This window comes from Apium graveolens, chromosome 4 (genome assembly GCF_009905375.1).
Source record: "Apium graveolens cultivar Ventura chromosome 4, ASM990537v1, whole genome shotgun sequence".
Classification (NCBI taxonomy): Eukaryota; Viridiplantae; Streptophyta; class Magnoliopsida; order Apiales; family Apiaceae; genus Apium; species Apium graveolens.
This window is the reverse complement of record NC_133650.1, coordinates 229,861,470-229,874,143: the sequence shown is the minus strand read 5'-3', so window position 1 is coordinate 229,874,143 and position 12,674 is coordinate 229,861,470. Positions and strand designations below refer to the sequence as shown.

Sequence of the window (12,674 nt, the reverse complement as noted above, 5' to 3'; positions counted from 1 at the left end):
CGATTCAAACATCTAAACGATCCTCATAAAATTTTCTATCATAATCAAGTCTTATGTTTCAAGAAACTATAGTTTATACATTCGAGAACTTCTACAGAAACTTTAAGTTGTGTTTTGTTCATTTTAACGAGATTATGATTACGATACGAGTTCCGTTTACGCCTTAAATCAATATTAAATCATAAACAACCACCATATCATCATCTCAACACTAACTCCTCTCAATAAAATCATGTTCTTCAGGAAAAAATCATCAACCTTAATTCTAACTAACTAAACATCAAGATAATAGCAAATCAACTACTAAAACTAGGTTTATAGCTAAGATCTCAAAGTTTCTTGAAACTTAAACCTTAAACAAAGTTTGGTCAAAGATTTATACCTTTATTGAAATATTGTGATGTGTTCTTGTTGATGTTAGAGTCTTGGGGATGCTTGGTTGAGTTTAAGAAACCTAAATCAAGCCATGAAAATCAAGAAACCAAGAAAAGTTACTATTCATTATCAATTTTCTTAAATTTATTTCACCCATCAAACCTTAATAGAATGATATCAAAAATTTATCTTATCTTAGTTTAGGATTTATGAAGCTTGGGGTTTAATTTTGGAATTTTTCCATGGCTAGAAGTGGGTGTTTGGAATTTAATTTCTTCTTCTTTTCTTTCTTTTGCCGAATGGAGCTTCAAGGGGAAGAAGAGAGAGTTTTTATTGGATTCTAGGATGCTTCTTTTTGAAATGATATGATTTATGATATTGCATATATCCTAGTACTAGTAAATCAATAAAAATCTTTGCTAGGCATCCTTGTTTCCAAGCTATACTACTTAGCTTAGGTACTTGGTTACTATTTGCTAGCTTTAGGTTATTATTCCTATTTAGCTAGGTTAATATTTGGTCACTTAACCATGGTTAGTTTATTACTCTAGTTAGCTTGTATAGTTATCTTGGTTTGATACATTTATTTATTCATTTACGCATTCAATCGGTCGCTTATTCGTTTTCGTAATAAACTCTTGTAAGCGGCTTGAGGTGTAAGTCCTTTCTTTTACGTTCTTTACGTTTTGAAGTCTCGTACTTGGATAAGAATTTGTAGGATTTTAAATTTGTAATTATATTGTGATTCTCGTAATCCTTGATGGTTCATGGGTACGGTCATTTTTCAATGTTTGTTTTCTTCAAAAACTAACAGAGTTTACATACACTTATTTGGTACTTATAATCAAATTATCAACTCAGAAACTCAATTTCTCATGCACAACATAGTGTGGGCTAAATTTTTTTCTAAAATAAGTGTTTTACAAAGTCTAAAAAAATCGAGTTATTACATCAACTTAACAATTCTTCTAAAAATAGTACCCAGATTCCTTCCATGGGTTGTTAACGCCTAGTGAAACTGGTCTGGTTCACAAACGACTAACCCCGATTCAGGTCTTCGTATTATGGCCTTGATTACGTTGTTAATCTTACAACAACTTTATTGCTTCGGACACTGACTATCAATAAACAAATGTACTTTCACTTGAATCCTTTCTGGTACTTTAGAAAACGTCTTCATTGCTACTATAATCTTGAATACTTCATTCACTGTTCTTCACTGACGCTTGAACATATAAATGAACTCATTTTAGTGAGTATAACATCAAGAATGCAACTATCTTCTTTAACCTCTGTCTATACCATGTCTTCAATTCTTCAGATTCCTATGCTTCAAACACTTTCTATCTTCAATCAATGCCAATATACTAAAATCTTCTGGTAGCACTTATACACTGAATCTACATCATTTCTGAAACCCTGAAAGTCTATAATCTTTATTCTTCACTGAGGCATGAACATATTAATGAACTTCTTTTAGTGACCTATAAATAGACTTTAAGCCTTCTTCTAATCTTTTGATTTTTTGTATTTTCCAGGTTTTCATTTCTTCCTGATTTCTTGTGTAGACGTAGTATTATTAACCTGTCATGTTCTAGTGTTGTTCTCGTGTTGAGTTGTCACGTAACTGTTCATACAGCTACGCAATCTCACCAACAACCTCCTCCTATTTGATTTTTAACCTAACAGACAAATTAAATAGAGAGTATAACTCAACTAACAACTTGGAAAAAGTAAAGTACCGGGACTGCTACTGGTTTTATGGATCAAATACTGCATTTCCAGATTTCTTGAGTAACTGAAATGAAAGATGCTTATTCTTCTAGCACTGAACTGATCTTCAAGTAGTTTCATCTTTATTTCCTTGGTTCTTCAAATCTCTGCCAGATAACACTTCTCAGTCTTGAAGTAATCATCAGCAGCTTCCTTTGTACAACCACATTTTCTGTTGAGAAGCACATTTCTCTCTTGCTTCTCCCCCTATGAGAATCAACTGCTTAAGGAGATCACCTTCGTTTACCACCTCTCTCGTACAATAGGTTCCGCAGATAAAACCAATAGCACTCCCCTTTTGGAAAACAGCTTCTCCCCTTATGAAGAATAGTGATGAACCAATCCACTTCTTTTGATAGTTTATGGTGTACATATGCTTTACCTTTTTCCTCTTGCCTGCTATTTCTCCCTCTTAGTTGAGGAATCCTCCAAACTACTACTTAAGCTTTTATCTCCCCTTAGAGAAGGAATGTATGTTGTTGTCTGAAGGAGTTTTCATATTTCACTTGGTTGGAAAAAAATAACAAGGCAGAGTCTGATCAACCATGTCCCTTTAAATGCTGCAAGAATGGCTTCACCGTTAATCATTCTGTTAACCAATATTCCCAACTCCTTATACCTCCCAACTGTGAGATCAATAATTGTTAGCTATTGTTAGGTCCCGAACTTGTTAGGTCCCGAAGTATTCTAATCCAATCTGTAAATATTAAGTCCCTAAGAGTTAGGTTCCAATCATAAGCAGATTCGAGACCCGAAGTATCAAGAACCATGTTTAGGGACAGGGAATGGGATATGATGTTTCTCTTTCTTCCTCACTATGAGTGTGTGATTCTGTTTCATGTACCTCACAATTGTTTCACTCTTCTCTCCACTCATGTTTACACTCATTCTCACAAGTGTATCACTCCTCTCATAGGTCCAAAATCCTGTTGTACCTGCAAGGAAAATCACCTTAGCCATCCTTAAGGAGGTCACATATGGTGCAATGGGAGTTCACAAATCCACATCCTTGTTAGACTCATCAAATGAATCTGAATCATAATCTACAAGTTGCTAGTTTCCCTTTTAAGGTTCCAGATTTGAACTCTGGGAAGGTAAATAATGATCCAAAGAAATTAGCATAAAGATCAAAGTTTCTTTCTAATGTCCGTGAAGATATTTCCTGGTGACTCATCAGGTAAATCTGAATCATTGTCAACAAGTTGTCGATCTACGCTTATGTCAGATCCTCTATCTGCAGATGCATCTAGAGGACTTAAGCCCGGGGAGGTAGACACTGACCACTGACATATGGCTATTGGATCAATATCCTCTCCAAACACCTGTAAAGGCAATTGGTCCATTAAAAACCTTGAACAATCGAATCTGACCATAAAATGGCCGAAAGTCTTATTTCCGTTAACTCTTCCCTTATGTGTGTAACCTAACCTTGTGCATCAAGATTTTTTTATGTTTGAGGTGGTGACACTATATTAGATACCCAGGATAATAAGCGAATTTCAATAGACGCACCCTATTGAGAGGATGAATCTAGTAACTATTTTAGTGCCTTTTCAGCCATTACATCTTTTTGAGAAGATGTGTGGGGGCTAGAAGTTGCCTTGGTTTAAACACTACTCATCTTTGTTGGAGATGGAGCTGCTGGGTTGACTTCAGAATCTTCTTTATGTGGTACACTAAGGCACTTTCTCCCTCACGCTCATTCATACTTCATTTTAGGGGTAAGAGACTGCTGGTTGGCTCTGTTTCTGTGTTTGTCTTTACAGTCTGGGATACTGATAGTGAATTTTATGTCCATTTAAAACGCTTCATACCGACTTAAGTTGATGGTTTGACCTCAAGTATGTGGTATTTTTAATGCATTTTGTGTTGAGTATGTGCAGGGCTTTAGTTGGAGGTAGGAATGGACTTCTGTATGCTTTTATGTTGATACGAGATCAGGAATTGAACTGTGAGCGCTTACGAGAAGATCAGAATGAGAAACAAGAGATCTGCAAAAATTTTCCAGAAGCCAAGCTCGCCCACGCTTGACTTAGGCGCGCCCGTGCCCTATTCTCCTGAAGCAGAGCGCGCCCGCGCTAGGTCAGGCAGGCAGAATCCTGTTTTAAGTTCGTTCTGGATATTTTGAGTGGCCAAGTCAACCAGGAGCATATAAATAAAGAAAAGGAGATGAATTAAATAACAAGGAACAAGAGGAGAACTCTAGAAACAAAGAGCACACAAGACGGCTAAGAAGAAGAAGATTTAGTTCTATATCATTTTTTTGTATTCTTCTAATTAGGCAATACTTTGGATGCTTATTTTCAGATTTGTTTTCTAAACCTTAATACTCGAATATTCTCCTGTAGTATTCAGAACCTTTTTACTATCATGTTTTCATTGGAACCCATGATGACGAGATATTCGATTATGAACTAATCGTTATTATGGGATTGTAACGGATTTATTTATGGAGTTTAATAGTTGATTGCCTAAAGTTTTCAGTGTGTGATGAATTATTAATTCCCCAGTATAGCTGTGCTTAATCTTCTTGGATGCATAGCTAACATCTAAGTTGTTTTGTTAATCTCTATTGATTGTGAAAGTGGATATAGGGGTTTAGAACTTGCCATGCTAGCATAGATTTATGGATGTTTTAACATGCATGATTTATAGTGTAATTTTAACCATCTTACACTGCCCTATGTAATCTCAATAGACAACTTGCTCTTAAACCGTTATGTTTTCAAATCTTATATACATATAGGGTCTAAAAATAATTGGTATCTACCTAGCTTCTATCTGAATTGTGGATGCTGAGTAGTAGGTACACGTATATTGAAAGATAGCGTGTACTAATTTCGTGTAATCTGATTAGTGGTCATAACCGTCACATACTACGATTAAAGGAATAAACTCTGAATGAAGTATTTAATAAAGTTAGAATCCCATGTTTTATTTCATATAAGTAACTTGATTTTTAATCTCGTAGTTAATTCACTCTAGCATAATTACTTTTAGATAATCAAAAATCAATTTGATACTTGTATTAGCAGTGAATAATAATCATACATTATTGCATAAGTGCATATTATGAATTAAACCAATCTCTTTGGGAACGAACTAAACTTATTCTTATACTACTTATGACCACGTACGCTTGCGTGTTTTTGTGTGAACAAGTTTTTTGCGCCGCTGCCGGGGATTGGTGTTAAATTTAGTTTATGTGCTTATCATCAGTGGTCGTTAAAGTTCACTGACTTGAATTATTTTTCTTACAAAGTTTACTTTGTTTGTGTGTTTCAGGTATTCGATTGAGCGTGTATGCGAACACGTTCTTAATCTCGTAAGGATAAACTAGAAGAAGTAGAAAAGGAAGTGATCATTAAAATGGGAGAACTAGCTGCAGAAACGAAAGTATTGAAGGATTATTCTCAACCGAAAATCAATGACATTCAGTCTAACATTTTCAGACCAGCTATTGCGGCTAATACATTTAAAATCAAGCTTGGCATGATTCAAATGGTACAAAATTCAGTCCATTTTGGGGGTGCTCCAACGGAAGATCCCAATATGCACATTAGGGATTTCATCGAGATTTGCGACACCTTCAAGTTCAACGGTGTTTTGGAAGATACTGTAAAACTGAGACTTTTCCCATTTTCTTTGAAGGATAAAGCTAAGAGCTGGTTGCACTCTCTACCACCAGGTTCTATTGTGACATGGGAGGATCTTGCATAAAAGTTTCTTACTAAATTCTTCCCTATGGCAAAAACACCTGCGATCAGGAATGCTCTTACTCAATTTGCACAGCAGTCGGGAGAATCTTTATGTGAAGCTTCAGAGCGCTACAAAGAGATGCTTAAGAAGTGTCCTCATCATGGAATGCCTGATTGGATGGTAATCAATTGCTTCTATAATGGTTTGAGAGCACAGTCAAGACCAATGCTAGATGCAACATCAGGTGGAGCCTTATGGGCTAAGAGCTATGAGGAAGCTTATGAGTTAATTAGAATGATGGCTGCTAATGAATATTAAAACCCAACTCAGAGACTACCACAAGAAAAGGTAGCAGGAATTCTGGAGGTAGATACAACTACGGATATAGCTACTCAGCTAAAGCCGTTGACTATGAAAGTGGATTCTCTGGCTAACTATGGAGTTCATAGAATAGCAAGTATTTGTGAGCTTTATGCAGGTACACATGCGATAGATCAATGTGCTATATCTAGTGAGTCGCCACAGTTTGTGAGCAATTTTCAGAGACCACAGCAACCAGTTCATGCCACTTATCATCCTAACAACCGAAACCATCCTAATTTCAGCTGGAACAATAACCAAAGTGGTATGCAATATCCACAGCAGCCTTATCAGCAGTTTGGAGCCAAACCATTCAACCCTGCTGGTTTTCAACAACAGTATGCACCAAGGCAACAATTTCAGCCACCGGTAATGCAACAACAATCTCATGGAAGTGCCAATCAATCTGCTAATGAAAAATCTGAATTGGAAGAATTAAGGCTAATGTGTAAAAGCCAAGCGGTTTCGATCAAAACTTTGGAGAATCAAATAGGACAAATTGCTAATGCACTGCTGAATCGACCACAAGAAACTCTTCCTAGTGATACGGAAGCTAACCCAGGCAAGAGGAAATTCAAAGAATAGTTGAAAGCAATCACTTTAAGGTCTGGAAAGGTCGCTAACCATCAAAAATCAGAATCTGAAAATTTTTAGCAGTAAGCTAAGCGCGCCCGCGCCCTACCCAAGTGCGCATGCGCCTGCCCCTGTACCAGAAACTGTAAATAATGATGATATAGCTGATCAGAAGGATGGCAAAGCGGAAACGAAGAAAAATTCTGCTGAACACACTATTCCTGAGAAGAATACAGGAGTCAAACAGGTCTATCCGCCTCCTTCATATCCTAAAAGACTTCAGAAGTAGAAGTTTGACAAGCAATTTGCCAAGTTTCTGGAGGTTTTCAAGAAATTATATATTAACATACCTTTTGTGGAAGTTCTAAAGCAGATGCCGAGCTATGCTAGATTCATGAAAGATATTCTATCTCAGAAGTTAAAGCTTGAGGAGTTGAAAACCGTTGCTCTAATGGAAGAGCGTAGTGCAGTGCTGCACCATTGGCGAGTTATCTTTCGACAAGTGTTTGTATGACTTGGGAGCTAGCATCAATCTAATGCCATTTTCTGTCTTCAGGAAACTTGGTCTGCCCGATCTAAAACCTACAAACATGTCCTTATAACTGGCTGATCGGTCCATCACTTATTCGCGAGGTATAGTGGAGGATGTCTTGGTTAAGGTGGATAAACCCATCTTCTTTGCTGATTTTGTCATCCTAGACTTTGAGGAGGATAAGAAGATTCCTATTATCTTGGGAAGACCATTCTTAGCTACAGGCCGAACTTTGATTGATGTGCAAAAGGGAGAACTTATAATAAGGGTTCAGGATCAGGATGTCACTTTTAATGTCTTCAACGTAATAAAATTCCCCACATATGAAGGAGAGTGCTATAAAGTAGAGCTGGTCGACTCTGTAGTGAACTCTGAGCTTGATCAATTGCTAAGGTCAGATACCTTAGAGAGAGTCTTAACAGGGGAATCTGATAGTGAAGACGAAGAAGGGGCAAAGCAACTTCAGTTTTTGAATGCATCTCCGTGGAAGAGGAAGTTGGATTTTCCATTTGAGTCTCTTGGATTAGCAGAGCTGAAAAATTCTTAGGAGCGTCTTAAACCATCTATTAAAGAAGCTCCCACACTTGAGCTCAAACCACTGTCTAATGACTTGAGATATGCTTTTTTAGGTGATGCATCTACTTTACCTGTTATTATTGTATTTGACCTTTCAGGTAGTGATAAAGACAAGCCCTTGTGAATTCTGAGAGAGTTTAAATCAGCAATTGGGTGGACTATAGAAGATATCAAGGGAACCAGCCCTTCCTATTGTAGGCATAAAATTCTGCTTGAGGAAGGAAGTAAACCTACCGTTGAACATCAGAGAAGACTCAATCCTATCATGAAAGAGGTGGTGAAGAATGAAATTCTTAAATGGCTAGATGCAGGGATCATTTATCCTATTTCAGATAGTTTATGGGTGAGCGCGGTGCAGTGTGTGCCCAAGAAAGGTAGTAGGAATTCTGGAGTTGGATGCAGCTACGGCTATAGCTGCTCAACTTAAGGATTTAACGATGAAGGTGGATTCTCTGTCTAATTATGGAGTTAATCAGATCACTAGTGTTTGTGAGCTTTATGCTGGTGCCCATGGGACTGATCAGTGTGCCATTTCTAGTGAATCAGCTCAGTTCGTGAGCAACTTTCAGAGGTCGCAGCAACCTGTACCAGCCACCTATCATCCTAACAACCAAAATCATCCTAACTTTAGCTGGTGCAACACTCAGAATACAGTTCAGCAGCCTTATCAGCAGTACCCAGCAAAGCAGTATAACCCTCCAGGTTTTCAGCAATCGCAATATGCACCAAGGCAATAACTTCAACTGCAACAGTCTAATGAAAAATCTGAATTGGTGGAGTTGAGGCTCATATGTGTTAGTCGCTAAACACGCGCTAATATTACATGCAAGTATACGAGTTCGCAAGTAGTATAAGATATAAATCAGATTCGATCCCACAGAGACTGTATTGGTTAACTATCTAAATTACGTACCTAAGCAACAATGTTTGGTTATTATTCAATGCTAAGACAATAACTAATTGAGAATGTTATAACTAAGAATTAAGCTAACTATTATAACTACGAGAATAAGATAGACTGAGTTAATATATATGACATACATGGGATTCTAACTTCATTAAGTACTTCATTCAATAGTCTTATTATTCTCAACCTTAGCATGCAATGGTGATGACACTAATCAGACAACACGGAACTGATAAACACCAACTTTTGTTGCACGAGCACCATTCTACCAAACATCCACAAAAGAGATAGAAGATGAATAGGCACCAATTATATTAAGACACTATATATCTATAGAATTAGACAACATAACGGTTTAAGCACAAGTTATTTATCTTGATTATATAGGGAAATTAAGATGGTTAATATTACCTATGAATTTTGCATAACAATACATGAACCTATGCTAGCATGGTAAGTTCTAAATCCTTATCACTTTTGCTTCATTAAGAATTAACACACTATCTTCTAAGTTCGCGACGCTCACAAAACAAATATGCACAACCAATACTAGGATATCATACAATCACCACACACTAAAGCATCAAACAATTTAACTAAATAAATCCATAAATAAATCCGCTAGAACCCCATGATAACGATTAACCCATAATCGAACTTATCGCCAACGTGGGTTCCAATGAAAATATGATATAGCAAACGTAGTCTTTATACGAATAAATAAAACCAAGTACAAACAAGAATATAGGTTCATCAAAATAAGAAACAAGCATCCAAATTACAACTCAAAATAAAGATTCACAAGAATAAACTAGATCGTCTTCGCCTTTGTTGAATTGTGCCAAAAAGGTCTCTTGCCGTCTTCTCCTTCCTTGATGTCTTGAAAACTCTGAATCTCTGAATATATCTTGAAAAATGACCTAAGTTATGTTTATATAGCAGTCCATGCATCCCAGGAGTCCAAAATTCGAATTGTACAAGAATCAGAATTTTTAAATCCCGACCCAGCGCGGGCACGCTGGCTTTCTGCTCCCCGGCGCGGCCGCGCGCAATACCAGCGCGGGCAAGCCTGCCTTCTGCCAAAAATTCTTTTTTTTTTCTTTTCTTTATTCCTTACAGTTTTGAGCCAGTCTTTCAAGCTTTTATTCCAACACATCCTGAACACCATATTAGCATCAAAACAATGCTAATTCGCCTGATTCATGAAGTAAAGCCTAAAATGCAAAAACAATTGAAAACACGTTAAAACATAAATAACTTGAGTACAAATACACCAACTCAAAGCTTATTAAAGCATAAATAAGTGTCAAAAATGCCACTTAACACACCCCCAAACTTGAATCGATGCTTGTCCTCAAGCATAAACAGACTCAAAGAACAAGAAATAAAAATGCATGAATGTAACTAATATGAATGCAATGATCCCCAAAAAAAAACTAAACCAATAAACTGACAACACCTCAGCAAATGCAATTATTCGCATAAAGATCCATCAAATCTCCCAAATCAATCTACACACCAGAGACGTGTGTGTGTGCAAATGTTTACAGATATACTATAGTAACTAGATCGACAATCATAACTCACTACTTATCAAGACAATCACAAGTTTATAAACAGAATAAAAGCTAGACTCAAAATAACTTATAACACTTCAATTCTTATATCGGAATTAATCATGGATTTATGCTTTATTCATAGAAAATAAAACACATATGCGTATTTGGTTTTGTAATGAGTGAGGACCATAAAAGATTTATACAATAGTACCCATGTGGCGAGCGTTAGGTTAGCGGATCCCAGACTATAGAAGCCTTAGGTCACTAGGCACAAAGTCCCCTAAGAACTTAATAACTCGAGTACTAAAGAGCCCACTCGTGATCAATTATACATAACATTATTTCTTTTTTTTTCTTTTTTTTCTCTTGTTTTCTTTTTTTTTCAATTTTTTCTCAATTTCTGAATGAGTGCATTTCGCTCCATCTCATTCAACCCTAAACTACTCATAAAAATATGAGCCGGCTACTAGCCATTTGACACCTAGCCACACAACTAGCAATGAAATCCAATTCTCCAATTTCTGAATATCCATGTCTTTTATTATTAAGAGAATACCCTAAATTCTAAATATAAACAAGCGATTAAACCTCGACAAACCAACAAATCATGACTATGATCTAGCACTGTAGCAACCTATAAGACTTAGTGAAATATAGATGTTTCTAGTATGCAAATCAATCCAATAAGACTCAACATTACTGAATACGACATCATTACACTAGCATCAATATCACCAATAAATCGGAAAAATTATCTAAGGGAATCATGATATAATGCAAATGTATGAAACTACATGAACAAATTATCATAAAAACAACCAAAAATAAACTACATGACAACATATATGCAACTATATGAAATAAAACTATCATGAACATGCAAACTATATGAGACTCACACAAACACATTCCTTCAACTACTACCCCTAAACTTAAAATATTCACTATCCTCGGTGAAGGTAATAGTAAGGAATCAGGCATACCTACTCAGAATCATCACCTTCAACGGGTGGAGTGTCAGGTGTGTCCGGAGGTGGATACACGGAATCCTCACCAAAAACTAGCCACTAGATGTGAACTCCCGTAGCTCTAAATGCAGTCCCAAGTGCCTGGGTGAGATCGCATGCAAACCGAATGTGGATGTCATGCATCATATCCATCCTCCTCGCAAGATGCCTATACTGCATCAAACTCAAACCAACTCCCATATATGCTCCTGCTGCCTCCTTCTGCTGCTTTTGTGATGGACCGGCCTCCTCTCCCAACTCGGCTCTCCAAGCCGCCTTGCTAGCCTGCTGCGTACCACCGGCATATGACTGAGGGGCTGGACGTCCTCCTGGTAGATGATCGTAAGAATAACAAGCCCCTAAGGATCCGGCTTGCCTCCATACCACTCAACCATGTTGTGCAGTGTAGAACTGTTGATTGGAGCACTAGGAAGCTGTAGCTGTTCATGTGCGGGCTAATGAACACCAACCGCCACGCACAACTTCGTCACAAGGAATAGCACCTATAGTACCTCCCCTCAAAAACCTCAGGATCTCCTGATAGATCACCATCCCCAAATCAATGTAATCACCCTGCAGAATACCCCAAAGCAGACAAGCACACTCCACAGTAATCTCATACACATGCGAAGATGGCATGATGTTAGCGCAAATAAACGAGTTCCAATCTCGTGCAAACCTGTTCATGCATGAGGTAGGGAACGTGGAGTAATAAGTAGTGCCCCTCTTGAACTTCTAATGAGTCTTAGGCACACAGAGTAGCAATAATCAGATCCAAGTTAAAGTCCTCCGGAGTCTTATCGTTCCAAGTGTCCTGGCCCACCTTCCTCACAGGCTGCTCAATCACTGTTCTGATAGCCTCAGCACTGTACTCGATAGTCATCCCCCCACCACCGTAAAGCCATTCTTCTCTGCTTTAGCATTGACATAAAACTCCTGCATAACACTCATGGGCACAGCAGCGGGAGGCTCACAAAAAGGTACCCATCCCATCTCGAGAATCATCTCCAATAACTTACCATCCTTTCCGGACGGCAGAACTCCTCTCTCCTTAGCAATAGGCTTCTAGAGAAGCCTCGTATACTCCTCCTACGCCTCAAGAGTAGAGAACTTGGGCCTCACACCACCAGCAGATGATGAATTGTTGGTGCTACTTCCAACTTGAGTACTCTGTCTTTTGGGTGCCATCGGATTGAAAAAGAGTGAATAAAAGCTTAAGTGTTTAGAGAGAATTTGTGTTTGAGAGTTTATGAATTGGTGGAGAAGTTATGTTTAAGTGTATGTATATATAGGTGGAGGGGTGTGAATTTGAT

The 12,674-nt window shown here is 37.6% G+C and overlaps 1 non-coding gene across 1 annotated transcript; it reads right to left on the bottom strand.

Annotated features, from left to right (window-relative positions):
* Positions 1 to 5,907: 5,907 nt before the first annotated feature.
* On the bottom strand, positions 5,908 to 6,014 carry LOC141723146 (small nucleolar RNA R71). The gene has a single exon (XR_012576136.1). It is a non-coding gene; the product is annotated as a small nucleolar RNA R71 (small nucleolar RNA).
* Positions 6,015 to 12,674: the final 6,660 nt, after the last annotated feature.